At 40.3% G+C, this 12,697-nt stretch overlaps 1 protein-coding gene across 1 annotated transcript in view; it reads left to right on the plus strand.

Annotated features, from left to right (window-relative positions):
* Positions 1 to 12,496, plus strand: part of COG3 (component of oligomeric golgi complex 3) — a 208,365-nt gene extending 195,869 nt beyond the window's left edge. The window contains exon 24 of the mRNA XM_069068716.1: positions 11,836 to 12,496. The gene's annotated coding sequence lies outside the window, so the exon portion shown is untranslated. The remainder of the gene's footprint in view (positions 1 to 11,835) is intronic.
* The last annotated feature ends 201 nt before the right edge of the window (positions 12,497 to 12,697 follow it).

A 12,697-nucleotide genomic window follows, 5' to 3' on the forward strand; every position in this document is an offset into this window, starting at 1 on the left:
TGATTACACAGTATAATGAACACTCTATTTATTCCATAACAAATCAAAGCAAAACTTTCACAGAAAATCAAGGTACAGCATTCACAATATTACAACTTATATTCACAAACAGCTTATCATTAAAATGGCCACATAGTTTTCACCAAAGTGGTCACAATATTTAGAACAAAGAACAATCATCTCAAAGTACAATGGTCAAAGTCTTCCACTCATGGGGCAAAGTCTTCATTAACTCAGTCACTTATTCAGCAAAATTACTAAGTATCATTAATCACTAAGTACAATAGAAAATACAGACCCTCCACCCCTAGGTCACTAGTAAACTAGAATTTATCATTACTCAGTACCCAGGGAGAGGTCTTTTCATCTTGACTTGGGGCCGATTCGCAGATTCCCTGGATTCCCTTCCATGGTCCCAGATTCTACCTGGATTCACCAGACTGTCACCTGGGTTCAATGGCAGACAACTCCGAGTTCCTTGTCCAGCTCTCTGGGTAGGTCCTGCTCCACACTGAAGTTCACAGGGTCTAGTCCATGTCAGATCCTTCACAATTTCTGCTCCAGGGAATTCAAGGCTCAATCAAGCCACAAACAGACAAAGTCTCAGCATCCCAGTCATGCTTCCTCAGTCACCTGGCCTTCTGGCTCTGGGCTCTGGGCTCTGGGCTCCAGGCTCCAGATTCCAGGCTCCAGGATCCGGGCTCCAGGCTCTGGCTCTTGGACTCCTGTTTAGAAGAAGCCCCACCACCACAAGTTCTCAGGAAATTCTGGCTCAGTTCTCCACTCTCTCTTCTGTAGCTGCTCTGCCACCAGATGCTGGTCCTGAGAAATTCTGACTGTGCCTCTCTGGGGCTTTCCTTATATACACACAGCATTATCTTCCTGTTTCAGCCAACCTCTTCCTGTTACATCGGCAACAGGAGACAGGAGTTCAGACCTTCTGTTTCCCCAACAGAGGCTCGATCAGTTACTAAGTGCTAAGTACCTGCTACCTTTGCCAACACAAAGGGATCTTCAAATTACATTACCATTACAGCTACCAAGACCTCTCTTTTGTAAAGCTAGATCTGAACATGCCACCTCCTTGCTCAATGACCTCCAGGGATTCCCTATTACCTGCTTGATCAAATAAAACCCTTCTGTTTAATATTTAAAGCTCTTAATAAATTAGTCCTTTCTTCCCTTTCCAATCTTATACTTTATTCCCCTCCATGAAGTCTAGACTCTAGCTATGTGGGCCTAGTTACTTGGATGCTACATCTCCCATCTCTGTGCCTTTGTCCTGGCTGTCCCTCATGCCTGTAATATTCTGTCACTTTACCTCTGTCTTATGATGTCCCCAACTTCCTTGAAGGCTCAGTTCAAGCTCTACTTTCTTCAGGAGGCCTTTCCTGGTCCCTTTCCCCACCCCCAGCTGCTAGTGACTTTCCTTCTCCAATTAGCTTCTCCCTACTCTAACTATATCATATACATACCTAGGTATTTTACATTTGTCTTTCTGCTTAGAATGTAAACTCTTTGAGGGGCTTGTGTTTGTCTTTTTTATCCTTAAAACTTAGCACAGTTACTAGAACACAAATGCTTCATAAGTTCTTATGGATTAACTGACAGCAAACCTCTTAAGACTTATTGAGTCATTCTACATTTTCTCCTCTATTGAAAAAATTTGCAGTTCCAGTAAATTGGATGGGATGCATTAAGACATCTGTAGACATTTCCCATCCAGCTGCATTCCTCTGGACTTTTTTCCATTATATCGCTGTACCAAGTACCTCCCCCTCCCTTTCAGCTTCCTTTTGTGTGTGGTTTGGATTATCTTTTAAAACTATAAGTTCCTTGAGGGCAGGAACTATCTTTTCCTTTCTTTGTATGTCTTGCACTTAGCATAGTACCTTGGTGCTTAAACGCTTTTTGGCAGACATGGAATACTTTGTACATAAATTTGCAAAAATATAGTTGCCAGCAATCATTTCAATTACATAGCATAACCCCCATACAGATACCTAATGGAGGTCATTCACATTGGAATAGAATGAAGCTAGCCATATGTAATGGAAATGCAAATTTAAAGATCTTCCCTGCCCCTAGGCTAAAGTGCACCTGGAGCCTGGGGTGGGAGGCTTGTTTTTCAGTAGATACTTCTTGATTGGCCAGTGGGTCAATAAGGTTGTTACATTCTCTGAGCCAAGAGAAGGCTATATAAGCACTGATGTGTAGCTTTGTTTTGGGGGCTCACTTTGAGAAGTGTTCTGTGATTTGATCTGGATTCTGGGAAGCTGTTGTCCAGAGCGCCCCCCCTTTTCCCCCTCCCCCCCCCTTTGAAAAACCCAGATGTTGAAACCCAGATGTTGACTGGGTATGGATGTAATGGTTGGACAGTTTGGAAATCTGTCTACTTGATCTGTTTCTGTCTTGATAATTCTGCCTGTATACTTTGAAGTTTGGGGTGCTGACCTTTTTCCCCTGAACAAGGTATATGTCTGACTGATTAAAGTAAGCTTGTTAACCCATTTTGAGTTGCTTTCCTTTATCAAAGCAGATCCAAGAACCTGTATTGGCAGCAAACCCTGAGGACACTTGGGGTGCTTGCTGCTACACCATAGTAGATGAAACAAGCATAACACTTTCATCCATAACTGTAACATATATGTTGTTGATCATTTCAGGCATGTCTAACTCTTTGTGACCCCATTTGGGGTTTTCTTGGCAAAAATATTGGAGTGGTTTGCCATTTCCTTCTGCAGCTCATTTTATAGACAAGGAAACTGAGGCAAACAGGGTGAAGTGACCTACCCAGGGTCATACAGCTAGTAAGTGTCTGAGGCCACACTTGAACTCAGGAAGATGAGTCTTTCTGACTCCAGGTCTGGCATTCTATCCACTGTGCCACCTAGCTGTCATATAACATATAGGGCAACATTGTTTTTTTGTAAAATTGTAAATTTTATTTGTAAATAGGAGACAAATTCAAGTCTCATAGACTAACTGAGATAGAATGTTCACAGAACAGGGTTGCTTACAGAAATAGATACATAGCCCTTATAAAGAAACATAATATTATATAGCAATATGGTATATATACTAGCATATATATCAAGGAAGTGTACATTATAACAATGGTATATTACATGAGGAAAGATGTAATAAATAACATATAATAACATATATTATGATTACATACAAAGCATATATAACATATCATACAGCAATGGCTATACAAGTAACTGCTTCCTCCATTTTTCTTGAAGCATCTTAAATGAACTTGGTCCCTGGATGAATAGACCTGTCACCTCTCCAAATAATCCCCTAAAATCCCATGAGTGGACCATTGGTGTGGAATCAAGAGAAGTCCCAGACACACCAGCCATGTCTACTCTAGTCCTTCAGTCCCTAAAGTTTTGCTTTATAATGTCTTCCATTGTGTCCTTTGTAATATTTTTAGCTCTTTTTATGTCTAAGGTTTGAAAGAAGTTCTACCTTTAGAAGTTTTATGGGCAGGATTGAGCTGAAACATAGCGTTCAGGGCCTGTCTCCACTTCCATACCCTGGCAGAGCAGAATGCAAAGTGGGTTATACAAGTACAAGAAATGTCACATGTTGACTCCCCTGGACTTTCTGCTCAGGCATCAGGGTGCTCAGGTGGTTCAGTACTGAACAATTAATATGATCAGGGGGAGGGAGGAAAGGTGTGCCTCAAGGTTTCATTATTCCTGACCCAGCTAGTGCTTCCTTTAGTAGTTTGCTTTTAAAGTTTCTACCTCTGCCAGAGGGTCCTGGCAAGGAAGTCATATTGTAGATTTCTGGTTCTTGGTTAGATATGCCTGGCCACATTGGGTGAAATACACAGAGGATGTTGTTTATGCTTTTTAAATTTCTTTCCAGTGGGGGAAAAAGTTGGTGATCATAAGCTTTGAGACCTGGTATTGATACTCTCCAAGCAATATAGTATTACTTGGTAGAACTTTCCTTTGAAGATAATAGACTATACAGCTCACACTTTTTACTACTTCTTAGACTGTAGACTTCATTGAACACCTTGTTTGTGTTTTCCTTTGACCCAAGGTTCTAAAGTTGACAGTGATTTCATTGTGAGAGAGTTAAACACCTTTGATGATGCCAACTGCTTCTTGATACCACGTCTGGGATCAGTTAAAATCTAGTCTAGCACTCAACGGTACAGAGTTTTAGCTGCCATTCCCTAACAATGGGAGTTTTTTCTAGGGGAAGAAATTTGATTCTCTGAAGATCACTTTTTTTGTTTCTTGGCTTGTTTCACTTCTCATAGTTCCTCATCATGCAATTGTCCTGGACAGAAGTCACCCAAGAATAAAGAAGACTAAATACAACAAAAAGATCTTGTTGATTTATGGTAGTCTCTGGTGGAAGTTTCAGATTCTCACCTGTTATTTCACATGAAAGAGACTTAAAATCCTCTGCGTGTCAAATTGCCTTTATTTCCTTCAGTGGTCATCATCATAGCATCAGTCTCATATAGTCTATGAGACAGGGCATCTGTTATGCTACTCTTCTAGTACATGATAAACATAGAGCTGGCTAGTACTACCCCTTATTTCTTACATCAAATCAAATTTGCAGCATCCAAATTAGTCTTTTTTTTCTTTTTGGAGGGGGAAGGTAGGGCAGTTGGTGTTAAGTGACTTGCCCAAGGTCACATGGCTAGTTTTGTGTTAAGTGTCTGAGGCTGGATGTGAACTCAGGTCCTCCTGACTCCAGGGCCAGTGCTCTATTCACTGTGCCACCTAGCTGCCCCCCCCCCCCATTAGTCTTGATCAAAATATGGCAGCATATTGCTGTCTGTTCATACTTGAAATTGAACTCCATAATATAATTTTTGAATTGCTCAGTGATAGTCCACTTCAACAATAAGCATTTATTAAACCCTTATACTTCAAAGCTGAAGACTCCAATAGGACAATGAGTTTTATTGTCAAGAAGTCCTCTAGCAGCAAGTTTAATAGTTTTTTGTTGGCCATCACTCTCTTGGTACAAGACATCCATACACAAAGGGTATCCCTAGGCTTACCTAATTCCAAGTTTATCATCACATTATCTGCAAAAAGATCGTTTTATTACCTCATTCTCTATTATGATTCCTTCTATTTCTTTTTTTCCTCTTATTGCTATTTTAGGATTTCCATTACAATACTGAATAATATTGGGTGAAGGTGGGCATCCTTGTGTCATATCTAATCTTGCTGGGAAGGCTTCTAGTTTATCCCCAGTAGGCTTACTGGTACATGTGTAAGGCAAAGTTAACCAAGTCCTTCAAATCTTGTTCATATTTTTCATTCCTATGAGGTCTGAATGACATATGAGGCCTTTCTTCTTTTGATTCTTCTTAACCATATAATCATGATTGAGATCACAGAGAGGCCCAACAAGAACATATTTCGTCACACATTTTTGACATAACCACCATGCCCTAGAAAAGTCTTAATTTCTTGAGATTCTTTAGACATGGACAGTGTATAATGAGTATTTTTATCTTCTGGATATTAATATTCACTCTCTGCCAAGAGACCCATCAACTCTACAGATGATCTGAAAAATTGGCACTTGTCAATAGACAGCTTCATGCAGCCTCTTGAAGCTAATCAATCACTTCTGTTGGTCTTTCTGTATCCAGTTGGTACAGTCATCCAGTTACCTCAACACTTCCAGTTAGTTCATTTCTCCAACTTTCTTCTTCTTATCTCTCCAAACCATACCTCTGAGATTGTTCAGCATATAACCTGCATAGGTGTTGGCATGTTCTCTCCTCTATTAATATGTGAGCTTTTAAAGGAAGAGGCCATGTTTTTGCCTTTCTGGAATATTTCTGGAATAGACTATTGGTCCTAAAAATGCCGACATGCTAGGGATGTTTGCCAGGCTCACCTTCTTACTGATACCCATAACCTCTTCACATTACTTCAGACTCTCACTGATGTTGCCCAGATAGGGATAATTTTTCTAATACTCTACAGAGTCCTAGCCCTACAGCATAGACTATAGAAGTATCTTTTGCAAATTGAGGCATGTTACAAATGTCTCACAGAATGACTGAAATACACTGCTCACTTGGGATCCATTGTCTAATATTAGGTCACTCCACATCTTCCATTAGTCTTCACCAGAGGAGTCAAAACTCATTGCCAGGCAGGACCACCAAAACTCCCAAGTGCCTGAATCAGATTAAAATGTAATTGAGAAATGTTTAACAAAATACTTAAAATACAACATGACGGAGATAATATGAATTTGTGGTTTTCTAAGTCATTATGTGGACATGGCATCTGTTTTTTGTTTGAGTCTGATGTCATTGGCCTGCACAGTTTCTTTAAGTTGGCCCTGGACCATGGTTGTAGTAGTTCAGAGCTTTATTCTAAACAAGCCTCCAATGGCTCTTCTTCTGAAAGATGTGGCATCTCCCCTGAGAAGCTTCTTGCTTGGAATACTAAGATCTATACACTGAAAAATACAGAAATCTATTAGCATCTTTATCCTGAAGGTGTCTCCTCCAGTATCAGACCTAACAATCTGTTTATAGATGTTCCTTATCTCTTGATTATTATGGGCCAAGGATTTTTGCTTTTCCTCACTATAGTCTTAAAAGATAATAAGGCAGAATGATGTGCTGGAAAGAGCTTGGATTTAGAGTCAATAGGCTGGGGTCTGAGTTCTGATTCTGTCATTTAGGAGCTGTGTGACCATGGGCAAGTGACTTACATTCTCTGAACCACAGTTTTTTTCACGTGTAAAATAGACAATAATTTCCCTATTGACTTTCCAGGGTGGTTGAGAAGATCAATTAAGATAAGAATTCCTTCCACAAACATCAAGTTATTGAGGTGTAGCAAATAGGACATTGGATTTGGAGTGGCAAATTCTGGTCATTTCACGGATGCTTCCTAGATGCCTTCTGGGCAAGTCATTTGATTACTCTGCCTTCATTTCCTCCTTTGTAGAGGGAGAAGAGTTACATCCAATAGTTTTAAGGTTTCTTCTAGCTCTAAATCTATGACCCTATGATTTCTTTCTTTCTTTTTTTTTTTTGCAGGGGGCAATTTGGGGCTAAGTGACTTGCCCAAGTTTTGTGTTAAGTGTCTGAGGTTGGATTTGAACTCAGGTCCTCCTGACTCCAGGGCCAGTTCTCTACTCACTGCACCACCTAGCCACCCCTTGAATCCTCCTTCTTGACAAAGAAAAACAATTAAACAAAAACATCAGCTGTAGAAACCTTGCCTGACAAAGTATTTAATATTCCATACAAATAGTTCTCAACCTCTTTGCCAGGAGGGAGGAGGTCTATTTCCTTATCTATTTTCTAGGACATTCACTGGTTGTTACCATTACTCAGAATTCAACTTCATTTTAGTGACTCCATTTACATTGTTTTAGTCATAAAGTTTAGTTTTTTTAATTCTACTATTTTTAGCTTTTTGGGCCTACTAATTTTGTTCTGCATTAGTTCAAATAAACGTTCCCAAGTTTCTCTGAGTTCCTGATAATTAACCCAACTTCTAAAAGTGATCTTTAGGCATTTCCTTCTCTCTTCTAATTTAAAAGCAAGACATTCTCTATTTGGAAAAAAGAGGAGTTGGCATCAGTAATTCACTCACATACAAAACTTTGTTGTTGGATGAAAAGACAATAGTGGCAGCTTCTTCTTAATACTCTAGTCTTGGGAAACAGTGAATCGGGTGTTAAAATGAGGCTAAATCCATGGCAATATTTGAGTTTGTTTGCAAAGGTAGTATTTTAAAGGTGTGGATAAATGGAGTGGTCTTTGTAAACTGATCACTCCATTTATTTCTATGTTCTCTTCTCACCCAAACACACAACTTGTCATGATTTAAAAGAAGGAGCTTTTTGAAGTGTTATCTTAAAATGTGTATAATTTTTATAACCTGTTTCAGGCAGTGCATGAACTCATCATCCTTAGAGTGTCAACGGGCTTCAGCAAAGCCAGGCTGTGATTGGATGCCTGCACACTCATGATTTATAGTCCCGTTTAATGCAGCTGGGATTGGGAGCGAAGGTCGGAGCAAGTATTTTCGTAGATGTATGGGAGTGGATTTTCAATATAAATTATGCAACACTTGGCATTCAACACAGATACAGGTCAAATAGCCCCAGCAGAGTGTTTGTGGGTGTTCTGGCTGATTTGTGGCCTGTCCTGCAACTTGTGAGTGAGACTGGGTCATCCCTTGCTTATGAAAGTGTTGCACTGGAGGCTGCTGGTAATTAATTACTGCTGCAGGTGGTGGGGTCACAAATGGAAACCGGGTATTTTGATCCTTTAAATTTGTGTTGTTGTGTACCTGCCCTCACAGGCCACTGTCACAGATTTCTTTAACAGGTCACTGACGAGTGGTTAGCTCGTTCTCTCTGGGTTCAGCATAGAAGACTTTATGGTTTCATTAGCCCTAGTTCTTGCTCTAATTGCAAGGTAGACTTTCCACTTAAATCAGATCATAAGAATTTGAACTAGAAGAAACCTTCATGGTTATCTAGATCAATTCTGTAATATTACAGATGAAGATACTGAGGCCCTGAGAAATTAAGTTGTCAAAGGTCACATGCATAAGAAAGTAGGCTCATTGGCCTAGAAATCATCTCCTAAGCCATCTAAGTCCCATCCTCTCATTTTGCAGGCAGAGAAACTGAAATGCCAAGAGGCTAAACAACTTGCCCAAAGTCACATAGGTAGTAAATGCTAGAGACAGAGTCTGAACCCACATCCTTGAACTCCAGAGCCAAAGTTCTTTCCAATACACCATACAGCCTCCCTATCATAACCAGTATTTAAACCCAATCTTCTGTCGAGAAATCTAATGCTCTCTCCATTCCCCTGCCTTCACAAACGGTAGAGCCTTTCTGTCCAAGATTGAACTTTTGGGTCTCCCTAGTGATGGTTTTGTTTTCCAAACATTTTTAATAAAATTGATTTTTCTCTCTTTCATTAGCAAAACCCAAACCAAACAACTCAGCCCTAACCGCTTCAGTGCTAATCAAAGAAGGACAACTTGCGGCTACAAAGCAGCCAAGAATAATTTATCTTCACATTTACTAATCGGAGTGAATTTCCTTTTGGCTGTAACATGGATGCCCTGAAGCTTTGGCTGGTGTATTTTTCTGAAAAAGCAGAGAGCCTCAGGAGTCAAAGGCATTATTTTTGCATGAGGTATTTAATGCTAAACATAAATATTGAGAAGACTGGACTCCAGGGCAAGTTCAGACTTTACTTTGACGCTCCAGAGGATCTTTCCTTACATCCAATTAGTCAAAGTGCAGGCTTAAATAAATGAAAGACTGATTAAAAACCACTGCAGAGAGGAAACTTCTAGGGCCCTGTTTTCTAGCTAAAGAAAACAAGGCTGCTATGCTGTTTCATTCCAGATACCCTTGATGCTCAGGCCTTGGCTCAGAAGTGTCTACCTTTAAAGCTGTCTTTCCTGAGTTACTGAGATCATCTGTGGTCTTGACTACAGATGGGACTGAGGCTGGAGCATGCTTGTCTTGTAACTGTAAGGGAGTATTTATAGATGGTCAGGTGGGAAGAGCACTGGGTTTGGATTCAGGAGGACCTGAGTTCAAATCCTGCCTCAGACACTTCCTGGCTGTGTGACCCTGGGCAAGTCCCTTACCTCTGTTGGCTTCAGTTTCCTTATCTGTAAAATGAGAAGGAAATGGCAAACCACTCCAGTATCTCTGCCAAAAAAACCCCACTTTGGGGTCATGACAAATATGAAATGACTGAACAAAACATATCTCACAGGATTGCTGTTAGTTTCAAATATGAGATAATTAATTTAGTATGCTATATAAATGCTACCTATTATTGTTATTAACTGACAGATGATGTTACTTTTTCTTATTTAGGCTATCCTCATTCTTTTCTAACTTTGCACTGGGCCCTAGCATCCACATGGCATTCACCATGTAAGAATAGGGAGTCAGTACAAATCAAGTTGGTTTAGCCTTTGGAAACGTCATGTCTTATTAGGAAGCTTCGTCCAAGCTCTAGGGCCTCTCCTAGTACACTCAATATGGCGAGAACTATATCATTGCATTAGTGCAGTCCCACCGTGGGTGTCAGATGTCATCCTGTAGTCCTGCTCCCAAAGGGTTCTAAGGATATAAAATTTTATATACATAGTCACATGCTATTTTTATTTTGATCACTTCCCAAATTATATCAGTATAATTAATGTACTCATAGAAGCTCCTCCCCTCCCCCAGCTTGAGTCAATCAATTAATCAATCAACCAAAAGTTCAAACAAGCCCATCATCAACTTGAGGAGAATAGAGTACTTTGGTTATTGATTAAAGACAAATAGCACCACACAGGAAATATCTTGTGATTTGTGAAAGATTCAGAAACATCCTGGGTGTTCTTTTCTTTTTTTTTTTTTTTGAAGAAGGAAGGCAGGGCAATTGGGGTTAAGTGACTTGCCCAAGATCACACTGCTAGTAAGTGTCAAGTGCCTGAAGTCGGATTTGAACTCAGGTCCTCCTGATTCCAGGGCCGGATCTCTTCACTGTGCCACCTAGCTCACCCCCACCCCATGTTTATTTCAAATAAGCCAGTTTAGAATTTTACAGATTAATGGCAAACCAGCCACCTGGTATATGAGGCAATAGCAATGGACATCTGAGAGACAAGGTCCAGAAGCAGAGGTAGTACCTGCAGATAGATGTGGAATGATAGTCACCTGAAGATGGTAGCAAAGTCAGGGATTAAGACCCCTCATGTAGAAGGGCTGTGGACTCAACAGAGGTCCTGACCTTCAGAGTCCAGCAGAGAGCTACATCTACAGGGAACTTTATGAGGTCTCTATGAAGGAAGAAAAAGAACTTCTAATACCCAGGAATTTACTCTTTGGTCATATATGTTTTCTGCACATCTGCCCCAATGCCAATGTACTTTATCTCTGAGCACACTCTTGTCAGTGAATCTTGGGTTAAGGTTGATGGGTAGAAAGAAATATTTTTGTTGGGCTTAGAGGGAATGTTTTATAAGTACAAGAGATGTACATGTGCATGTGTGTGTGAGACAGACAGAGAAAGAGAGAGAGAGATCCAAAAGTCACTAGTATCCCTAAATCTTAGCTTCTACTTTTCTTGTTCCTTACTTCTGCCTCTACTTTGGACCAGACAGAGGAAGGAGATGATCTGTTCTTTGAGTGTGAACAAGAGAGATTTTCTCTTAAACCCAGTACACATTTTAAAACTTCTTCCAGGCAGTTGATAATCTCACCAACCTAAGGAGACTGTCCAGAGAGGAGGCAGAAAACAGCCTACGTTCCAATCATATTGTTGCCAGTGGGAAAAAATTTCCCAGTTTAGCCTGTTTGGTACCCTGAACATTTTGAATTTTTCTGAGGAAGGAAGAAAGGAAAAAGAGGAAAAGGGAGAGGCAGTGGCCTGCCATTTCCAGAAGCTAAAGAGGTACCCTGGTGTAGCAGAAACATTAATGTGCTGAGGATCAGGACACCACTCCAGTATTTGGCACAAGAAAACCCCAAACGGGGTCTCAGAGAGTAGGACTTGACTGAAAGGACTGAACAACAACATTAATGATTTCAAGGTTCTATTCTCTGATTAAAACTCCTCCTGAATCCTCGCTCTCCTGGTTCTGTGGAGATCATCCTCCCCCTGCCTATTGCTTGCCAGACCCAGCAGGCTTTGCAGTGGGCATCTGTTCTGGGCCAGGCTCCCTGATAAGGTACTCATGGGTGTGGCTGAGCTTTCAGCAGAGCTCTTAATACCCAATCCTAGGGGCTGGAATCTGGTCTTAGTATAACTGAAATTTCTTCTTTTGCTCACAGGAAACTCCTCGTGATTGATCACCCAGTCTGGGGGAAGAAGAGAAAGAAAATCATTGAAAAGAAGGATGATACAACATTACACAGTCGAGAGGGGGAAAAAATCCTTAGCAGCTCCCTAAACATATATTTTCTGATTCTTTGGATGGGTTTGCAGAATGTGTGTGCTAAGAGGAAATGAAGACGCTGTTTTCTTTGTTCAGTCTGGCTTAGCTTACAAGGGAGGCTGTGTGATATAGCAAAATGATGATAACCTTTAAAGACAAAGGTACAGCTCCAATTTTCACTCACCTGTTTGGCCTTGAACAAGTCACCTAACATTTGTAGGTCTCAGTTTACCTCATCTGTAAGATGAAGGAGTTGGACTAAGCAATGTCTAAGTCTTTTCTAAGAGTCTCAGGATTACACATTATTATATACATATTATAGGACTAAATAGTTAGGTCTAAATTCAATAAATATTTTTATGATGTGCAGAGCACTGTGCTAGTTGTTGAGGAAAGAACATAGTTTTGGCAAGATATTATTTCCAACTTAACAGAGCTTGAAGGTTAGTTGGGGGATGGAAGATAAAAAAGGATTTAATTCACAGTTTTCCATAGTAAGTGCATTAAAGACATGGGAAAGTACAAAGGAAGATAGGATATAAGCATTTATTGAGTGCTTACCACGTAGCAGGCACTGTGTTAAGTGCTCAGGATACAATTTTAAAACAAAAAATAAAAAGCCAGGATATTGGAATAACAAGCTTATATCCTAATGGGGCAAGACAACTGACAAAAAAAACAGTTAAAAGGGGCTGTGGGTGGAGTGGTCGGGAGGAGGATTAGGGTATGAAGGTAACTGGCAAATAAGAGCGTCATTT

This window comes from Petaurus breviceps, unplaced genomic scaffold, assembly GCF_028583685.1.
Source record: "Petaurus breviceps papuanus isolate PSGF00001 unplaced genomic scaffold, PetGlider_PUasm1.0 90769, whole genome shotgun sequence".
In the NCBI taxonomy this organism is placed as follows: domain Eukaryota; kingdom Metazoa; phylum Chordata; class Mammalia; order Diprotodontia; family Petauridae; genus Petaurus; species Petaurus breviceps.